This window comes from Ambystoma mexicanum, chromosome 3p (genome assembly GCF_040938575.1).
Source record: "Ambystoma mexicanum isolate Mex_15411 chromosome 3p, UKY_AmexF1_1, whole genome shotgun sequence".
In the NCBI taxonomy this organism is placed as follows: domain Eukaryota; kingdom Metazoa; phylum Chordata; class Amphibia; order Caudata; family Ambystomatidae; genus Ambystoma; species Ambystoma mexicanum.
In genome coordinates, this window is record NC_090925.1 from 829,718,003 (window position 1) to 829,740,731 (window position 22,729).

Sequence of the window (22,729 nt, forward strand, 5' to 3'; positions counted from 1 at the left end):
TCTATTGCGCTTGATACACTTGAGGGTAGTGTGAGGAGTCAGGGATGAAACTCAGACACAAGTTAGCCATGATTTCGGTTAAAGACATTTATTGAAAATAAAAGGGCTGGGAAAGGAAAAGGTCTCTCTGACGCTGCTCTAAGGGAAATTTCCCTGCCTAAACCAAAAACAAAGGGTCTGTTTGTGCCAGGATATCAAAATCAAAAACTGTCCCATGTCCAAATTTCTATTCTGACCCTCATACTGTAAGCTAAACTCTAAGGTGAAGACGAAAATATCTTTAACCTTGGGTGGTTTTGAAAGGTTTCACAAAGAAAGAATAAATGGCTCCAACAAAAATGTTCTTCAGGGATAACGGTCCTTGCTCCAGAGGGTAGTTACCTTCCCCTGGATTCCTCTTTATGCTCTGATGTTTTACACATACATCAGTTCCTTGGGTCTTTCTTGACCAACAGCAATACTTAATATACTAATATACTAAATAAGTTTTGTTTCTCTCAATAAACCTGGTATATGGTTAAAACAGTTTATTTTGTAGTCCTGATATTCCTCTCTGGGCTTCTTTAAATCTGATTAACACAATTATTTTCCTAGTCCTGATGTTTCTTCTCAGGATTTCTTTACATTTTGCACATTTGCTGTGGCTAGATGGTATACTCTCCTGCCATCGCTTCTTGTATTCACACTCTTCTAATTGCTTGGTATACTCTCCTGCCAGGGCTTCTTGTACTATATGGGTTCTCCACCCTCTTCCAGAGTTGCACATATACTTTGCTGGATAATGTGTCTGCTTGACAGATTATCCTGTTCAGCTTTCCTCTGTACTTGCACTGCGTGCATTCCCATAATGGCAAGGGTTTTGCTTGCTATTCAATTCCCCCTTTCACAGTCAGTCTTTTCACTTCTTCTCTCTCTGTTGCTTTATTTAAATGTATTTGTATTCGGCATGGCTGTTGATATGCCCCAGTGTCCCTGCTGTCTCTGGGCGGACTCACTGGCTCTTGTTGGCATTCCTGGATTCTCCCAGGGTCAGCCGGTGAAGGTTCTCAGTCTGTTTCTTTCTCAAGACCACTTTCTCTCCATTCTGCTGTCTCTTGCGGCTTCCGCTTGACATGCCTGCTTTGTTACAGGCTCTGATGTGTATAGCACTGCTTTCCATCACCTGCAAATGCCCAGGAGTCTCTCGCCGGCTCCTGCCGTTCTCGCCGCTGTCCTGCTCGTGCAGCAGCTTCTTTCTTCATCAGTGAGCCACCTGGCTCTGCCACGTCGGTAAAAGCGCTTCGCTTTCATGGTCCTCACGGAGTGATTCAGCTCTCTCCTGCCAGCAGCCACAGATACTTTAATTCAGCTCTTTAAATGTCCTGGGCACAGGTGTATGCAAGCAACAACTAGAGCGTTTGCTGGGCTTCTGGCCTCCTTCGCTCTGCACTGCTCAATCCCTCTTCCTCGTCCCAGTGTTTTGGTAATTCTGGGAAAGGGAGTACATTTTTGATGATTAGTTTGAAAAACTTGGATAAGCATTTTCAATGGTTTTAAATGGTAATTCAGTCCTGGATGATTGATAGGTGGAACTGATAAAGGCGGTTTCATAAGGCAGACAAATGTTGGAAGGTTGGTCTACAGGTCTGGCGAAAAGGTTTTCTCTATTCTTCACATGAGAATGAGTAGATGCATGACAATAAGCCATGAGGGTATTAGATATGGGAGGGTTATTTGCAAGGGAAAATGGGGGATTCCATGTTTCCCCTGATGAAGCCATGACATCTACCCAGAAGTTGCCTCCCCCATGTGATCCTCCCTCACATAGCTCCACCTAGAGTCCAGATCAGGTAGCGGCTGCCATTCCCTGGCCACATGGGTGGAGGTCACCACTGGGAACTCAGTGATGACTCCATCGGATTCATCACATTAGCCTGTCCTTAGTGCTTAGAAAAGTCTACAAAGGTAGCTGACCTTTTCTCCCCACAGAAGACCAGATGACACAGCAACATCAAAGATAAGCTCCATCGGAGCTTAAGATATGTACAAACGCGCCACTTCGGTGGACGCCTGCTGCAGGCACAGCTACCCATCCATGCACTTTAGAATGCAGCTACGAGTAAGACAAATTCATTGTAATTGGTCACATAACTGTTTTTCACTGAAACACCAGATTTGCCTCAACACCTCTGCCATTAGAATACAGCGACAAACTATGACAAATTTCGGTCTAGCTGGGTCATATGGAGTCTCCTGCACTGGCGATCTGTCGTGACCTCCCTCAGCACCTGGCCACATGCATGACCTCCTGGGTAGTTTACCGGAGCCTAGCAAGTCCTCTTATGTCCTAATCCTGGCCAACTGAGCACACGCATCTTAAGCTGCCTCTTTCCCCATACCTGGACTTCAGTCCGCAAAGGCATTTCTACCACAAAACATGTTGAGGCCATACAAATGGGAAAAGATGCTACATAAGTGACAATACTACAATACTAGACGTGGGGGGACAACCTTCTATTCTATTCTTTCCACCATAGGGGATCCTTCAAATTATTTTGCATACTTTGAAACTAGGATGAAAATGGCAGCTGACACCTTGGGCTTGGCTGCCCTTATGCTGAAAGGAAGGCTCATGTTCTGACCGACACAATATAGGATGTTGCTAAGGGTTACAACTTTATCCCTTTCAGTGGGGCTCTGACAGAACCTGTACTCTTGTAAGCTACTTCCATATTCTTATGGAGAATGCAAAGAAGGTTGCCACTCTTATGCCCATTAGCAAAAAAGCAGCCTTTCTTGCAAATGGTCACAGTATGCTGCAAAACAAATTTTGAAGACTGCTGTGGTCATTGCTTTCGAGTGGTGTGTGCCATTTTGGGGATATGTGTCGGGTGCCCCCAGCGTGTGGCTGGCTACCCTCCGACACATTGTGGGTGTGGCCTCAAAAGGGCCATGGGAGCAAGTATAGGCCTTTTGACAAAGGTTTGTTCCCATTACCTCAGGATTGCTCACGTCACAGATCTGCTCCGCTATCTCCCCCTTCTCCATGGCAGACATTCCCGGTATATGTGGCTGCGGGATCTCGCCAGTAAGTCCTATCATTGCCGCTTCCCATTGGTCCTTGAAGTTGTGGTGGTGCTCTTGGCATATGCGGCTGAAGAGTTATTTCCTCTCCTACCCTCATCGTTTTAGAACGCTGCTCCTGGCATACGTGGCAGCCATTTTTAGGGTGCTCTGCCCTCCTCATTTTGCCACTCACTGGTGGTTGCTTCTGCCATGCGCAGTTACTGCTCTGTTTTTCCCTCTTGTGAAGGCATCATGAAGCAAGAAACAAACAATAGATTTAAAGGCATGGTCTAGTAAACATTTTTATTTAAAAAATAGATAGGCAACATAAAAAAAAACTAGCATTCTCTTTTTTAAAACTTCCTATGTAAACTTTTGAGCTATTCAAGCTCAGAATTCGCAAAAGCAAGCACATGGGCGCATCCATTTTGTGAAATGGATGCCCTCTTGTGCTGGCTTTTGCTTTTGCGGCACTAATGAAGGAAAAGCCAGCCAGTTGTAGTAAACAAAAGCTACCGCTGGGTGGCTTTCCCTTCATTAGTGCTGTACGCGGAGGACGGGGACCGGAGACCAGAGCAGGAAAGCTGCAGCTGAATCTCGGTAAGTGCTATTTATTTTTTAAAGCTTTAAAAACGTTGTTTTTATGTTTGCGGTCGCTTTTGAAGCGACCGCAAACATAAATACAACGTTATTGTGTTGGAAAACGCTGTGGTTTTTCTTTCCAAGTTTCTCAGGCTGCTCTGGCTCGGAGGAGCCTAAGAAACTCGGAAAGAAAAACCGCAGCGTTTTCCAACACAACCGTGTTGTGTTTCTGCCTGCCGTGGATATCACTTTGGGTCTCCGGTGCTCCCCCAAGGGAGCACCGGAGACCCAAAGTGAAATCCAAGGCAGGCAGAAACACAACACGGTTGTGTTTACATGCCGCAGTGTTTCTGCCTACAGCTGATTTCCCATTTGGGAAATGCTAAATGTGCGTTGTTTCTGCCTGAATCTGCTTTCCCATTTGGGGCTCTCGGGCTCCTCGGGAGCCCGAGAGCCCCAAATGGGAAAGCAGATTCAGGCAGAAACAACGCGGTTGTTTTGGAAAACGCTGCGGTTTTTCTTTCCGAGTTTCTCAGGCTCCTCCGAGCCGGAGGAGCCTGAGAAACTTGGAAAGAAAAACTGCAGCGTTTTCCAACACAATAACGTTGTATTTATGTGCAAATATAAATACAATGTTTTTAAAGCAGCGGTTTTATTTCTAAGTTTTCCGGGCTCCTCCAGCCCGGAAAACGTAGAAGAAAACCTGCAGCTAGTGCTTATTTTTTAAAAAAAATAAATAGCACTTACCGAGATTCAGCTGCAGCTTTCCTGCTCTGGTCTCCGGTCCCCGTCCTCCGCGTACAGCACTAATGAAGGGAAAGCCACCCAGCGGTAGCTTTTGTTTACTACCGCTGGCTGGCTTTTCCTTCATTAGTGCCGCAAAAGCAAAAGCCAGCACAAGAGGGCATCCATTTCACAAAATGGATGCGCCCATGTGCTTGCTTGTGCAAATTTTGAGCTTGAATAGCTCAAAATTTTACATAGGACGTTTTAAAAAAAGAGAATGCTAGTATTTTTTTTTATGTTGGCTATCTATTTTTTAAATACATTTTTTTACTAGACCATGCATTTAATGTTCAAATCAAACACTTTTATTTACTTAAATGTCAGGATGGAGTAAGGTCTAACTTGCCCTATGCTAAGGTGGGCTTTCCGTAGCTAAAGAAACTAAGGATAGTCTGAGTCAGTAAGTTTAACTTAAAAGTTTGTCTGTGTCCAAAACCTGTACTTGTCCTCACAACTAAAGGTAAACAAAGTATGGGGATGTCAGCAACAAAAGAAATAGTTTTCCAAATAAAGTTCTGACGTTCTTCCAGCTTTTGGCTTACTTTCCAGCTCTCCTTCCCCAAGTTCAAAACAGTTCCAAAAAGGCCTCTGGGTTCCTGTCTCCAAGACGACATCACAGTTCACAAAGTCTCTGGTTTCCCTTCCCCAAGACGTCAGTTCGTCCAGCTTGTGAACTTAACATCATTTCAAGTCTCTTCGTTTTCAAAACCAGTTTCAGATCAACTTTATAATCCTTCAGGTTCCTCAATAGTTCCTACAGATTGCTCTCTTTCTCATTCCCTTCAGCAAACCTATTCCAAAGTGTAGAGTATTTATCTGCACTTCTTTGGCTTTTTCCAAGCACGGTATCCTTGGTCTAGGCGCAGTTGTCAGACGACACGGTCCACCCATTACAGGTCATGCAACCAATAACCTTTGGCACTATGTTAGCTTTCAGCACTCTGTGGGTTTTCTTGCCAATACTGGTTTCTCTCTCACTGCACCTCTGCTTTGGTTTACATTCACTGTTGATACTCTTTGGCAGTCTCTTGGCTTTGCCACAATGTGTTCTTCCACACAACTCACTCTGTGGTGCTCGTTCTCTTCCACTACTTTGCTTTCACAGTATTCGCAAGTGCTCATCACTTGCTTTTCACATATTACATACTTGTTTTCACCTCGTTCGTAGGTTCATCTGAACTTTCCTTTAATTCGGTATTTAATAATACTTGTTTCACAGTCATTTTCATTTAATTATAATTCGCAATCACCATCAAATGTCACAAGTTTTCAGTTCATTCAGCATTACTATATGCCCTGTGGTAGCCCCCGGAGCGCCTCGGTATGAGTGTTCCCTTGATTTAACTCACTGGTCCTCGGCCGCTCCTCTGGACGTCCTCTCTCTTCCTTCTTCCGGTGTCCTTCAGTTCCACACACATTTCTCGGGAGCCCGGTGAGCAGCGCTCGTCTTCTTTGAACCTTGCTGCATTTTGCCGGTAGCTCTGCTCTGAACTCACAAACACAACTGGTGGTCTGCAGTACTTGGGAGTATTCCGTTCCCCGTGGCTGTGGGCACAAGGCAAAGGAGACTGTTGCGGTCTCTGCCCTCTCACGGCCTGCTCAGGCCCGGCATCACGATCTCTCCTCTGCAGCTCCCGGTGTTCTGTCCTCCAAGCAGGACCCTCTTCGGCTGGCTTCTTCTTCTTCTTGCTCCATGTCTTTGACCTCCAGCTCGCTGGAGGTTACACCTTTTATGCACCTGTGATATGTTAACTGGTTGCAGGTGCAAGTACTTGATTTCAATTGCCTGATCACAATTACTTCTATTCTCTGGACATGGCGGACACTCGCAATAGTCTTCAAGCCACTTCCTCGTCTCAGTACCAGAGTGGTGTAAATGAATGTTAGTGTGTACAACTCTTAGTCGCGTCTTCCTCGTCCCATTACTAGAGTAGTGTGTGAGGAACTCATGGCAACAACGAGTAAAACAGATACAAGTGATCACGGTTCAAGGGTGTTTATTAAACAGTGAATGCTGTATGCAGGTTGGCAAAACGCCTATTCTAAACCTATATCTGATATAGGAGCAAGCTTCGACCATCAGATGAAAAATCTGGCAGTCCTAGTGGCATTGTGTCAAAATAAAAAGGGCCTATACTAAGAAACCTATTGCGAAAGCTCACAACTAATACAAAAAGGGGTGTGGGATAGTTCTCAAGAAAAGAAAGAAGTGTTCTGAAATAATATGTCAGGATGCAATAGCTTGGGTCTACGCCCTTCCCCACGTTTTAGCATGGGAGCTTGGAGCACAGTACAGTCTCTGGCTTCTCCAGCACGAGACGACAGTTCCAATGGCAGCTCTCAAGACACACTCTCAAGCTTTCAGCTATAAGGGCCGTCAATGGACAATTCTCGTTTCACTTTGAAAGTCTCTTGCCTTCGAGGACCTGATGTACTCAAATACCAAAACAAAAGTTCCTTTAACAAATGAAAAGTGTGTTTCTACCGTTCATTGGGTGATGGGTTCACCCCTGGATCCCCCTCTTCTGGGCGTTGACCCTTCTTGTATCGTATTCCACATCTCTCAATGTCTTTTTAAACAGTTCCAGGCACACTGTTTCTTGGGACTTTAGACTTTGCCCCTCTGGGGAAACGCTTCCCTTCTTTCTTCTCACTGCAGGATTCACTTCCCTTGCTTTCACACAGTTCATAGATCAAAGTCCGGGGAGGATAGCTCAGCGGCAACGTGCTCGCCTTGGAAGGAAGATGGCACAAAGCAAACACAGGTTCGATCCCAGGGTCTGTGCTTAGAAACCTCTGGGTATTTAAGCACGTTATAAATACGCAATTAAGAGACAAAAAAAATTACGCAACTAAAAAAACAACATAAATGACTGCTGGCTTTGTGAGTACTTTAAAAATGCAATAAATTACAAATAAATGAAAGTATTTCCATTGTACAGGGATTTTACTAGACCTCCTGTATGACTACTTTGACCTCTTTCTGTGACTCTCCTACGGCCTTCTGGTACCCATAGATTTGCTCAGATGGGGATCGACCAGAGTCTCTTGAATTAGGACCCACGAGGTGCCGGTTTTGACTCTGCAGCTGGTCTCCTTAACACTTTCACAGTTCATTAAACTTGCCACTTTTGCGTTTCTTACTGAACACAGCCCGGTTCTTGTCGATTCTCCCCTCGACTAAACGGCTGTGATGAACCGCTTGACTTTTGGCTTTCCTGGAGTCAAGGCTGGTACCACGTGCGCAGGCGCTTCTCTCGGTCCTGTTTATCGGCATAAGCTTGCCCTGTGTACCGTTGAAATTTGCTGCAAGACACTTGTGCTATTGTTCACAGTCTTAGGCTCTCTTCCATCAAGGTTCCGTGGGCCTGGGATGAAAAGGGCAAGGTCACTTCTCTCCTTGCCACCCTCTCGATTCCTCCTGCCTTTCTCCTTCGTTTGAACTGCCTCGCCTGCTTAGCCATCTCGCTGTGATGTATGCCATGCTCACACTGTGCTCTCTGGCTCCACCTTTTATCCCTGTGGGGAAGGGAAAGGACCATCAGGTGTGTATGATTCTGATCAATTGCCTGAGTTTTCCTGACCCTTGTATTGGGACATGTCAGGTAAACAAATCTAGTGTTAGTCCGTTGTTCCTTTGTGTTGTGCAAAGGTGTTCATGTGGGAAAGGGGGGCAATGGTTTGGAATATCCTACGTGGAAGGATGGGGAAAAGGTGTCAAAGGAAGGGCGATACCGTGTCTCACCCATCAGTGTCCCACTCCCACTCCCCGACCACCCCCATCCAGGTGATCCACCCTCACTGGTCCACCCCCAGGAACTGGATCCAATAGCAATGGCCATGTCCTGGCCTCCTGGATGCTATATCCCGGGGGATTAGCTTGGGAGACACCTTCAGGTTTCTCACAGGTCTGACTGAGTGGAAGCAAGAGAAAATGACTGGCAATAACCTATAAAAGGTAGGGGGAGAGTAGGGTTTATTGTTACAAGGGAAAGGGGTATACCATGCATCACCCAAATACATCTTCTCCCCAGCCCCAAGGTCCCTCCATCCAAGTGATCCACCCTCACATCTCCATGCCCCCAGGTTCAGGATCTAAGAGTGATGGCCTTTCCCTGGCCACTTGAGAAGAGGGTCCAAGGGAAGTAGATGTGAGGATGCCTTTGGGTTCCTTACAGTCTTCTCTACATTTTTGTAGGCCTATACTTGCTGCCCTGTGTTGGGCCATTTCTACCTTTCTAATGGATTGGGTCCTCCCATGGATTCCTCATCTTAGATATTTGTTTCCGGCTTTGCAGTTCTCGGGGCGAGGGGGTGCCTTGCAGCATTAGTGTTGATGCCCCTCGACAGTTTCCATTCCCGCGTCCGGACGTGACGTTGATGATTGTATAAAGGCTTCAAGAGATGTGCAGATTCTGATTCTAAGATGTCGAGTACAGAATTGGTCTCTGGTGCCTAGGCGAGGCCCATGACACCATTGAGTGTGGCTTTTGCCAAGCGATGATGAGCAAGGGTTTGAAGGAGAGCAGGCCAAAGCTTGCCCCAGGTCGATTAGTGTCAAAATACCCATCCTCTACGCCTTCCATGAGAAAGTCTTCAGAAGGTTGGAGTTCTGTGAGGGGGGGAAGTCTCCTGAAAGGCTGTGGAAATGTCTAAACACTCTAAGAGGTCAAGATCTAGGAGTGATTTTCATCATTCCTCTTCTTCGTCCTCGAAGACAAAGACCAAGAAAAGACAACACTGCTCTTCTTCATCGGATTCATCTTCCAATAGGTGCCAAATACATTTTCCCAAGAAAACCGCTTCAACGGACGAATGGGAACATTTTTGATTATAGATGTTGGAGGCTTTTTCAAAGATGCGTCAGTCTGCTCCTGCGAGAGTCGAGCAAACCTCCCGATCCCACTGCATCTTCCAAGACCGGTACCGAATCTGCCAGGGCTTCGACCCGCGCACCCAAAATCCAGAGTCAGAAGACCTCTGAGATGGCTTCCTTAGTAGCGTCAATGCCATTGATCGTGGGGACCTCTCCGATGTTGACAAATGCATTGACCTCTGAAGTTGAAAGGACCTTCGGCGTTGAGGTACAGACCTCAATTGAAGACTGAATTTTTCAAGTTGTTCGTGTCCATTTTGGAGGAGGAAGAGGGGCATGATATGGCACCTTAAGGCTATGAACCTGTTAGGGCTTTGAATGTCCCAGAGGAACATATCTCAGAGGAGTCTCGAATGGAAGACTTGGTCTCCTGCCTTAAAGATGCCAGTGGACTCGACACCTCTGCGGAGGTGGAGCTTGACACCCCTGATGCCCATTCTCACCTGAATGGAGGTTATTGCTCGTTAATTAACAAAGATATTGACTATTTGGGTTGGAGTTATCCTGCCAATGACATTGTCACGGAGCTTTACAGATATGTTGGTTAAGGGTTCTCCTAAAGAACCTGTATTTCCTTTCCATTCAGCATTAAGGGATCCCCTTCTTCAGATATGGAAGAGACCAGGTACCTCTCCTGCAGTCAACAATTGTTACTGCTTACTGCTGCTATGGCACTTTAGCCAAAAGAGTTTTTTCAGCTGGAAGTATAATTTTAAAGGCTATTAATGCCTCTTGCGCTTTGGCCAAATACTCATGCACTCTTTGAAATGTGGTGGCACAGGCAGCTGGGAACAGCCCTGAAGGGGAAATTAGTGTTTTTTTTTTGTTTATCCTTGTTATTGATGGGAAAGAGGCTTCAGTCAGGTTTGGATGCATGTGACAGTGTGGTCAGATGCATGGCATCCAGTGCAGTTATCAGGTGCTTTGCATAGTTGCTTAAATCTGGGTTTGCTCTTGATGTCCAATCAAGACTTTTAGATATGCCCTTTGATGGTTACAACTTATTTGGTCCTAAGGCAAGTGATAGTTTGGAATAGTTACAAGCTTCTAAAGCTTCAGCTAAATCTTTAGCAGCAGGAATACACCAACAGCAGCAGCAACCGTCCTAACAAAGTTGGAGGGGCAGTCCTTTCTCTATTACTCTTCCTTTAATCAAAGAGGTAGAAGCTAAACTGTTCAAAGACAGAGGCAAAGAGGATTTTCACGTGCACCAAGAGGTCATGGAGGAAAACCTTCCCAGGTAGCAGTCACCTCCCTGTGCTCTGCAACAACTGCAGCCCCAAAACATCTGGGTACTTTGCTCACAAAACCCCTGTGAGAGGCAGATTGACACAGCATCTACTAGAATGGTATACCATTACTTCAAATGCCTGGGCATTGCAGACAATTGCCCAAGGATTTTGCCTTCCATTTCTGAAGTCACCCCTAGATTGCCCTGACTACCCCCCCATCTTCACCCCCTGAGCAAACAATCTTTTTGGGATCTTGACCCGCTTCTCCTACAGGAGATAATCTCCCTGTTGGAGAAAGGTGCGGTGGAAAAGGTATCTTCAGCAGAACTGTACCGGGTTCAGTGTTCCGCCTACTTCCTGGGGCCCAAGAAAAATGGAGGACTATGACCAATGTTGCCTCTAAGGCACTTGAACACATTCCTCAGGAAAGACAAATTCAAGATTGGCACTCTTTCGCTGATTCTCCAGGTCCTTCAGCTCCAGGACTGGACGGTGTCACTCGATCTTCAAGATTCATACTTTCATGTGCTTATCCATCCCAAGCACAGGAAGCCTGAGATTCGCCATTGGCAATACGCGCTATCAATTTCAAGTGCTTCCTTTTTGGCCTTACCTACGCCCAAGGGTCTCCAAGTTGATGGCGGTGGTGGCAGTGAGTCTAAGGAGAGGAGGGATTTACATCTATCCCTACCTGGACAACGTGCTGATCAGGGCACGTTCTCCGGGACATGCTCTAGAACATCTCAACAGCACCTGACACTTTCTTCACAAGCTGGGCTTCTTCAACTTCGAGAAGTCCCAGCTAACATCTTCTCAGAAGCTCCAGTATATTGGAGCAGTCCGGGACTCTTCCTCGCAGAAGGCTTGTCCTCCCAAGTTGAGGGCTCGACATATTTTGCAGATGGTTATGACATTTATGAACACCCAATGTCTGCTGGCATTCGGCTTTCTGAGGTTACTGGGCGTCATGGCATCCTGTATTTATCTGGTGCCGAATGCCCATCTAAGGATGAGGTCTCTCGAGTGTGCCAGCGGATTCCAATGGTCACAGTTTTCAGGCAGAATGGCAGTCCTTCTTCAGGTTCTGAACAATGTAGCACAGGATCTCCTGTGGTGGGCCTGCACTGAAAGGGTGATGATCAGGGAGCCATGTTGGCAATTCTGGCCAGAGACAACCATAGTCATGGATGCTTCCCTCATGGAATGGGGAGCACATATGAGCGACCTGATGAGCGGATTCTGGTCTCCAACAGAAACAAGACTAAACGTAAACCTGTTAGAGCTGTGAGTCCATCAGACTTGCACTGATGGCTTTTTTGCCTTCCATTCAGGAAAACATCTTCGTGATAATGACAGACAAAACAGTGACCATGCATTCCTTCAGAAATGTGTGGAGATGTAGGGTCACTAACACAGTGAAAGAAGGAAGATGCAGCTCTGACTTTGGCCTTTAGAACACAGGACCTTTCTATCAGCTATTGATTTAGCTGGGAAAGAGAATACGACCACGGACACTCTGAGCAGACAGAGCACAATCTCCCATGAGTGGGAACTGGCTTAGGAAGTCCTTCTAGAGAGCACTGCCCTCGGGAGACCCCTCAAGTGGATCTGTTCACGTCTAGTACCAACAGGAAGTGCAGCCTTTTCTGCTCCAGGGAATTTCCTCAGAGAGGAGCCCTGGGGGATGTGTTTTTAGTGGATTGGGATTTTCCACTCCTATATGTGTTCCTGTTAGGATTCCTTCGGGATCCTTGTGGAGGAATTGGGGGAAGCACCATTCTCGTTATAGACAATGGAAGGCAAGATGGCGTCTCCTCGTTTCCGTTTCAGCTATTCCCTTGCAGCGCTCTAGTCTTTTTCAATATGGCGACATGCACACTACCGTACTATATCTTTCATCGCAACAAACGGGTAGGTGCATCGCTTCTGTATCGCTCCGTGGTGCCTAAGCTCTGTGCCTCTGCACTACAATATTCTGCTACTTCGTTAGCGCCTTCCCTTGACACTCTCCTTTTCCTTCGCTCCATTCATTCTAACTTCTTTACCGCGCCCCTTGCGGTACCTTCCCTTGGCTCTCTCCTTTTCCTACGTTCCGTTCATTCTAACTTCTTTACCGTGTCTCTTGCGGAACTTTCTTCTACTTGATCTTTCCTTTTACGCTGTCTTTTCTCTTCTTTCCTCCAGTCTTCCTTCCGACGCTCTTATTTTTTCTTTTTTTTTCATTCCGCAGGATTCTTCCGCCATTTTTAAGCTCCCTTCCCGCTATACTTCTCAGTCTACTTACCTTCCTTCCCGGGAATCCTTTTCAGCCTTGGGAGCCTTCGCTCATTTCCCTGCCGGCTTGTTCCACGCCACCTGGGAACCTTGACTCAACTCCGTGCCGCTCACCTTCAGCTTGCCTGCAGTTTCTGTGACTCCTGTCGCCTTCTCCTCTTCTACGATTGCTGCAGCCTTCATTACATCCAACGGGAACACTTCAATCCTATTCCACGGAACTTGGAATGTCTTCTGGATTGGGTTTTCTTCCCCACGAGGGTTTCACAAGGAAGCGGCCCCTGAGGTGCACAGAGCCCAATCACTGACCTCTGGACACTCTGGGGGACGTATTCCGATTACTACCTGTCAACTACTGCCATCGCCTGTTCAAGACTGCAACTGTGAGTAATCGACAGTGTGTCCTTATAAAAGTAAAAGTAATAGTACGCGACGCCTAAAAAGGAAATGGATCAGCAGGTACAACAACTGATGGCAGCAATGCAGAACCTTAATACTGAGGTTCAGACATTGAGAAACGAAAATGCAGTCTTCCGGCAAATGGTAACTTCCCGTACTGAACTCCCTCCCAGACCACTACCCATGGGGAAATATGATGGCAACCCTAAAAAACTGAAGGAATTTCTGGACTCCTGCATGGTACAATTCACCCTGAAACCTTCATTTTTTCCGACAGAATGAGCGAAGGTCAGTTTTTTTTATCTCAAATCTATCTGGCAGTGCCCTTGCCTGGGCTACACCTCTTGTTACTACCAACAACCAGCTTATGGATACTTATGCAGGATTCATAATAGTTTACAAGCCATGTTTGGCAGAAAGGAACTAGTGGTTTCCGCACAGGAGAATATACTCGATCTCAAGCAAGGCAACATGGATATCCTTGCTTTCATCACTCAATTCAAACAACCAGCCAATGAAACTGCATGGGCAAATGATGCTCTTCTCACCATTTTTCCCAGGAACTTATGTGAAGAACTCAAGGACGAGGTATCTAGAGTGCCACGCCCTCAGAATTTAGCGGAAATGATTACCCTGGTACTGCAGTTGGATTACCGCATACAAGAAAGAAATCAAGAAAGACGTAAAGGTAAATTCTGTTCGCCTCTAGCGCCTTCCAAACCAGAGACTCCTAAAATCACCAGAAGTCTCGACGCAGGAGAACCTATGCAGCTGGGAATGGCCAGAGGACCATTAACCACGGAAGAAAGACTGCGAAGAAGAACATTAGGGTTATGTATGTATTGTGGATCAGATCAACATATATTGAAGGATTGCCACATTACAACTCCCCAACGTCCGGGAAATGCCGCCACCCACCCATAAAGGGAACCATGAGTGGGTCCTTGGTGCAGTGTTCCCAACAGAGTCCTTCCAGATCTAAAAACATGATGGTAATCCTGTCACAATTCAATTCCATGAAGAACATATGCATAAAGTCCCTGCCTTGGTGGATTGCGGAGCCGAAGGTTTATTCATGGATTCAGAATGGGCATCTAAAAATAAAATACCACGTATCAGTAAAACCACCATCTTGCCAATAGAAGGAGTGGATGGTTCTCCTTTATCCTCAGGTCCGATCAAAGAGAATACTGCTAGTCTTACAATGAAGATTTCTAACCATGCAGACATCATCTCATTTGATCTCATAAAGGCGGCCCACTATCCTCTTATGCTAGGACTGCCGTGGCTTGTCAAACACAACTCTTACATAAATTGGTCTGCAGGGACATTGTTTTTGGGCTCAAAACAATGCGTAAAATCCTGCTTACCTGAAGGAGCGGTAGGGCTGTTTTCTACATCGACCCAACAAGATCCTATCCATGAGAATCCAACCATTTCTAACTTTGTCCTACTGCCGGAATGTTATTGGGATTACCAATCGGTCTTTTCAAATGAATAATTCAAAGAATTGCCACCGCATCGAGAAGACGACTGTTCCATTGATCTCCTACCAGAGACCCAAGTGGCATTTTGCAGGATGTATACTATATCGAGTCCGGAGAAAGAAGCCTTGAAGGAATATCTACAAACCAATCTACGCCATGGCCTTATAACAGAATCCAAAAGCTCGGCTGGAGCTTCTCTTTTCTCCATTCCAAAAAAGGACTGTAAAGAATTAAGGCCTTGCATCCATTGATCTCCTACCAGAGACCCAAGTGCCATTTTGCAGGATGTATACTATATCGAGTCCGGAGAAAGAAGCCTTGAAGGAATATCTACAAACCAATCTACGCCATGGCCTTATAACAGAATCCAAAAGCTCGGCTGGAGCTTCTCTTTTCTCCATTCCAAAAAAGGACTGTAAAGAATTAAGGCCTTGCATCGATTATAGAGGCCTAAATAAGGTTGCCCTCAAGGATCGATACCCCTTACCCCCGATACAAGACATCTTAGAGGCAGTAAGAGGTGCTTCCCTGTTTACAAAGCTTGATCTTAGAGGAGCATATCATCTAATCGGAATAAAAAAAGGGGATTAGTGGAAAACCGCCTTTCACATGCCGTTTGGACATTACGAATACCGGGTAATGCCTTTCGGCTTGCTAACGCGCCTGCAGTATTTCAGTGTTTTGTTGACCACATATTTGCGGACTTACTCTTACATACCCTCATCGTCTACTTGGACAACATTGCCATCTTTTCCAACAACTTACAAGAACACGTTCATCATGTTACTGAGATGTTAAGAAGGTTACGGAAACATCATCTATTTGCTAAAATAGAGAAATGTTCCTTCCACATGTCCAGCATACCTTACTTAGGATTTATTCTATCCACAGAAGGAGCAGCAATGGATCCAAGAAAGGTCAAGGCCATACATCAATGGAAACCACCCCAGAATCTGAAGGAAATACAAAGATTCTTGGGATTCACCAATTTTTATCGAAAATTAATTCCAAATTTTTCACGAATCATCAAGCCTTTCACGGATCTTCTTAAAAAAGGAAAAACATTCTGCTGGAATCAAACAGCTCAACAAGCCTTCGAGAAATTGAAGATCGCCTTTGCCACAGCAACTGTGTTGAGACTTCCCGATCAAACCAAACCCTTCATACTGGAAACGGATGCATCCGAGTCTGCTATAGGTGGAGTTCTTAAACAGGTGTCTAAGGAAGGAATACGTCCTATAGCTTACATGTCCAAGTCTCTGACATGTTCTGAACGTAACTATACGGTTCTTGGAAAAGAGCCTCTAGCTATTAAAAGTGCTTGCCAATAATGGAGACATCTACTTTTAGGGGCTCGACATCCAGTACAGATTCGAACAGACCATAGAAACCTGCGAGTTCTACAAAACCTGGAAAGCCAAAACAGTCGGCAAGCACGATGGGCATATTGTTTTTATTCCTATGACTTTGTTCTTACCTACATTTCAGGAACCAATAATCAAATTGCAGATGCTCTCTTCCGAAGCACCTACAATCCACTGCCTTTTACCCCTGAAAAGATGATGCCTCATGCCACCTTCATCTACTACGTTTCGTCTTTTTTGCAGGACATACAAACGCAAAGCCAAAAAGTATCTCTGATGGAAGTAAACAAGCACCTTCTAAGAAAAGAAGGAGAACTCTATTTCCATGTAGATCAACTGTACATACCTGTGGGAAATTCTAGACAACAAGTACTTCACATGTGTCATAAACATAAGACAGCCGGCCATAGAGGAGTCGCTGCCACTTTGGAACTGATCAACAGGCACTTCTGGTGGCCTGAGGTACAAAAGGACGTTAAGGACTATATATCCTCATGTACTCTCTGTCTTCAATCAAAAGTACCTCGACAATGACCTACTGGCAAATTGGTTCAACCAACTCTGCCTACCCGTCCATGGGAAAGCATTTCTACAGACTTTACTGTGGAGCTGCCACCTTCCTCTCACCATACCACCATAATGGTAACTGTAGACTATATGACCAAACTAGCCCATTTTATCCCCATGACCGGACTACCTTCAGCAGCTCAAATGGCGTCATATTTTCTTCAAACAATATTTCGTCTCCATGGACTACCCAACAGTATTACATCTGACAGAGGATCACAATACATTTCCACCTTTTGGAAGCATCTATGCAAATCATTAGGTATACAACGTAACTTAACATCAGGCTATCATCCGCAATCCAATGCCCAGACAGGAAGGCTAAATCAATCATTGGAACAATACATTTGTTGTTTTGTTTCCGCATCACAGGACAATTGGTGTGCACTGTTACCCTATGCTGAATTTGCATATAACAATTCCATTCATTCAGCCATACAGATGTCACCATTTTATTGTACATACGGATTCTATCCTTCTAGTTTCCCAACTACCACTCCAGAACCCACCAAGGTACCTGCGGTTGACACTCTTGTGTCAGATATACAAACAGGTAATTCTACAGCTCTCACAGCCCTTGCGGAGGCCAGAAGCAAAGCTAAAAGACAAGCGGACAAGAAACACCTACAAGAACCCATCTATAAAACCAAAGATTTGGTATGGCTCTCTTCTAAACATCTGCCTAGGCGGCTGATACCATCTAAATTATCTCCAAAATATTTTGGTCCTTTTTCCATCATTGAAGCCATAGGAAAAGTGGCCTATAGATTACACCTTCCCCCTTCTTGGCATCAAATTCACAACATTTTCATGTTTCTCAGCATAAACCACATGTGTTAGACAGATACAATAGAAACCCATCCTCTACTCCCCCTCCGATTGACACCCCGGATGGTCCGGAATACGAGGTAGCTGCCATCTGTGATTCCAGATACCACCGTGGTTCTTTACAGTACCTTATAGACTGGAAAGGATATAGCCCTTCGGATCGAACATGGGAACCTGCTACATCAGTTCATGCCCCCAGATTGATACAAAGATTTCATAGGAACCATCCTTGGAAACCCGGACCAACGACCCCACGGAGAGGGCATACTGATAGGATTCCATCGGGATCCTTGTGGAGGAATTGGGGGAAGCGCCATTCTCGTTATAGACAATGGAAGGCAAGATGGCATCTCCTCAGTTCCGTTTCAGCTATTCCCTTGCAGCGCTCTAGTCTTTTTCAAGATGGCGACATGCACAATACCCGTACTATAACTTTCATCGCAACAAACGGGTAGGTGTGTCGCTTCTGTATCGCTCTGTGGTGCCTAAGCTCCATGCCTCTGCACTACGATATTCTGCTACTTCGTTAGCGCCTTCCCTTGACTCTCTCCTTTTCCTACTTCCGTTCATTCTAACTTCTTTACCGTGTCTCTTGCAGAACTTCTTCTACTTGATCTTTCCTTTTATGCTGTTTTTTCTCTTCTTTCCTTCAGTCTTCCTTCCGACTCTCTTATTTTTTCTTTTTTTTTAATTCTGCGGGATTCTTCCGCCATTTTTAGGCTCCCTTCCCGCTATACTTGTCAGTCTACTTACCTTCCTTCCCCGGGAATCCTTTTCAGCCTTGGGAGCCTTCGCTCATTCCCCTGCCGGCTTGTTCCATGTCACCTGGGATTTGGTATGGCTCTCTTCTAAACATCTGCCTAGGTGGCTGATACCATCTAAATTATCTCCAAAATATTTTGGTCCTTTTTCCATCATTGAAGCCATAGGAAAAGTGGCCTATAGATTACACCTTCCCACTTCTTGGCATCAAATTCACAACATTTTCATGTTTCTCAGCTTAAACCACATGTGTTAGACAGATACAATAGGAACCCATCCTCTACTCCCCCTCCGATTGACACCCCGGATGGTCCGGAATACGAGGTAGCTGCCATCTGTGATTCCAGATACCACCGTGGTTCTTTGCAGTACCTTATAGACTGGAAAGGATATAGCCCTTCGGATCGAACATGGGAACCTGCTACATCAGTTCATGCCCCCAGATTGATACAAAGATTTCATAGGAACCATCCTTGGAAACCCGGACCAACGACCCCACGGAGAGGGCATACTGATAGGATTCCATCGGGATCCTTGTGGAGGAATTGGGGGAAGCGTCATTCTCGTTATAGACAATGGAAGGCAAGATGGCATCTCCTCAGTTCCGTTTCAGCTATTCCCTTGCAGCGCTCTAGTCTTTTTCAAGATGGCGACATGCACAATACCCGTACTATATCTTTCATCGCAACAAACGGGTAGGTGTGTCGCTTCTGTATCGCTCTGTGGTGCCTAAGCTCCGTGCCTCTGCACTACAATATTCTGCTACTTCGTTAGCGCCTTCCCTTGACTCTCTCCTTTTCCTACTTCCGTTCATTCTAACTTCTTTACCGTGTCTCTTGCAGAACTTCTTCTACTTGATCTTTCCTTTTATGCTGTTTTTCTCTTCTTTCCTTCAGTCTTCCTTCCGACTCTCTTATTTTTTCTTTTTTTTTAATTCTGCGGATTCTTCCGCCATTTTTAGGCTCCCTTCCCGCTATACTTGTCAGTCTACTTACCTTCCTTCCCCGGGAATCCTTTTCAGCCTTGGGAGCCTTCGCTCATTCCCCTGCCGGCTTGTTCCACGTCACCTGGGAACCTTGACTCAACTCCGTGCCGCTCACCTTCAGCTTGCCTGCAGTTTATTGACGGCCTCCGCTTCTGTGACTCCTGCCGCCTTCTCCTCTTCTACGATTGCTGCAGCCTTCATTACATCCAACGGGAACACTTCATTCCTATTCCACGGAACTTGGAACGTCTACTGGTTGGGTTTTCTTCCCCACAAGGGTTTCCCAAGGAAGCGCCCCCCGAGGTTCACAGAGCCCAATTACTGACTTCTGGACACTCTGGGAGACGTATTCCGATTACGACCTGTCAACTACTGCCATCGCCTGTTCAGGACTGCAACTGTGAGTAATCGACATTGTGTCCTTATAAAAGTAATAGTTCCTGCCTGTCCCTGTCATCCCTCACATTCTCAGGAGGTTGGGGAAGTTTGGTAAATCCATGATCCTGATTGATGTGGATTGGGCCACAAGGTCATGGTATCCCAACCTACTGAACTTGTCCATCTGCCCTAGAGTCCGTCTTCCCCAGAGAGTGGGTCTTCTCTCGCAGGAGGGAAGCTGTCTTCTTCACACAGGAATCAGAACGCTGAACATGCTTGCCTGGTTTCTGAGAGGCTAAGATATGTTCCTGATGGGAGTGCATTTTGAGCTGCCCCACTCACGCCCTCTCAGGTTACTAACATGGAAGACAATTGACTTAGTAGCTATCACTTCTGCAGCGAGGGTTGGTGAGCTACAAGCCCTACCCTGCAAGCTACCATTTACTGTATTTCCTAAGGACAATGGGTGTTAGGCAAGACTGTATGCAGTGCCCTGTGGGAGACTGCACCAGCCTTGTCCTCTTGGCAATAGTTAACCCAACCTCTGGTATAAGCATGTACTACACAAGTTGGTAGAGTGACTGAGCAGCCAAGCCTATCTCAAGAGGGGTCAATGTGAGCTATAGGGTTGTAACATATTTTCACAGTGACAAGTATCCAAATAACACTTACACTCAAGGTTTCTTGATTAAACAATTATTTATTAATGTAATAGTCAGTTTGAATAAGCCTTTTTTAGAAGGGAGCAAATATGTAACACTTAAATATACTTCAAAAATACACTCTCAGTTTCAATAAATCAGTAGATACCTATTTGGGATGGCACACAGGCACTTTCTACACCCTGAGGTGACTTAAATAACTAGGACACACTGGACATTGATATATCACTGGTACATTTAGAGCAATACTGAGTTTGGTGTCAAAAGGAAAAGGTTAACAGAGAACACAATGGTTAAGATGTTTATGAACCAGGTAAGCACTTTTAAAGCCCCCAATGCAATGTAGATTAACCCTTTGCCAACTACACAAGTTAATGTGTTAAGGCTAAGGTATTTATATAGTTGGTCATCAGGCGCTCTGGTGGTTCTGTAAAACAAGAAGGCGGGTGGGTAGGGTTAGTCAGGCGAAGGGGGAGCAGGAGAGTGGGAGAAGTGGTGTGCTGTCAGGGGCTTCAGTTCCATATACACCATGCGCTGAGCTCTGGTGTGAGTATTAGACCAGGTAAGTCCTTGTGTGCTGTTGGTGCTGTTTATGTGTTTGTTTGTTGTTGATGCGGTGTGGTAAAGTGCGCGCGGTTTGCTGGGCGAGAGATGGTTGTGTGAATTTTCGGGTGGGTTAGGTATGCAGAGATTTGAAAGTTGGGTTAGTGGGGTGTGTATCCTGGTTCTAGTATAACTTGTTCCATTTAAATTGTATTCCTATGGGTGGGGTTATTGCTGATTCCTTTATTGGGTGCCTGACTGTTGTGTGTGAGGCGCGGCGCGCTCCTCGCTGTATTCTAATGAACTTTGTGTAATGTGATTGGGTAAGTCTATTTATCTCCCTCTGGTGTATGAGATGAGGATTGGATGCTCCCTGTCACTTTCCTATCTATTGTAACATAGGTCTGTTGGAGCTTGGGTGTAGTTCAGGGCTAGGGTGCTAATGATGAATCGTACTAGTCCTTCGGTCTTGGTCTGCCTATGTATTCAGTCTTTAGTGTCCTCCTATCATGGCTATCTCTCAGTCAGTCGTTTGGTATGTCATGGAACGTCTTCCTTAGATTCTATTTTTGATCTATTGGTGGGGATTGGGATCTGTGTTAAGAATGTGTTAAGAATGTGTTACCTTTTTGAGCGACAGATCAAAACACAAGGTCAGAGGTTAGAAGAGTCTTTAGGGAGCCAGGACAGCCAATGACAATCGAGCAAAGTCTAGGGGAGCTGGAGTTCTTCTTGAAGGTAAGTAAAAAGTCTTACACAATGTTATAGAGAGTTTTTGTTGAAAAATAAATCAGTGTTGGGCCACAAGCAACTCTGCAAAAGGTAACAAAGATAAGCCTCAACTGAGAGCCAGCAATGCTACACATCAAGAGGTAAGTACCCCTTAGTTTACAGTACCTTAGGTCTGAAGAAATTGGTTCCAGCTGGCTTGTGTTCCTGTTGTAGAATGGCAGATCCTGTTGTTCCCAGGAGTGGGGACAAGAGGGAGGACGTCTGGGGACTCCTGCACTACGATTCGAAGGTTGGTGGCAGCAATGGGCAAACTTCAGATCAGCTGCACTTCGCGGTTTCAGCCTCTCATGAATAGCACTACTGCGGTTCTCGGATACCTTGTGGGCTTCCGTTGCTTCTGGGGTCCAGCACTCTGTTGAGGTAGTTCAGGTTTGGTTAGCCCTGCTTCGAGAGAGTCTGGAGGATCTTCCTGGAGCTCTGGTCCGACTTAAAAATGATACACTCGATTCTGGTGTTCCTCTCCCTGGCAATCGTTTCCTGCAGCAACAATGGAAGTACAGCCAGCTCAGAGAAGATGTCTAGATGAGTTCATCTTGGGGTTGATTGGTCCCACCAACTCAAGGGGAGAAGTCGTCCTTTGCAGGGCTTTTCTAATCAAGGCAAATTCTGAGCTTCAGCAGTGCAGCAGGACTTCACCGGGCAAACCAACGGTTCAGGAGTTGCAGCAAGCATCTCTTCCAAGTTCTTCTTCGCATTCCTTCGTCCAGTGGTCGACTCTGCCTTTTGTCTAAAAGACCTCACCTTTTATGCAGGTTTCCCCCATTAATTCGCAGCCTAGCTGTCACTCACACGGCAGGGTGGCTGTCCTCCAAGGACAGCTAGCCGGCCAATCACCTTTGGGCCCATTCCTGTAACCAAGGAGACTAAGCACAGGGAGTTTCGGGCACCTCCCTTGCTTCCTGCCCTGCCAGACACGCTGGAGCCAGAGGCGGGCTTCAGCAGTGAAACCCACCAAAGACAAAATGAACAAAGTAACTAAACCTGATTCGGCCTGCAGAGTAAATCTCAAGAAGGACCTTTCCAGCAAGAAATGGCAAAAAAAGAACACCAGGGCCATTTTGACAAATGGGCACCCACGGGTGCTTTACTGCAGCTGCAATTGCAGCCTGCAGGAAAAACACACAATGGTAGGAAAAGGTAAGCCACTGACACAAGCCATTAATTGTA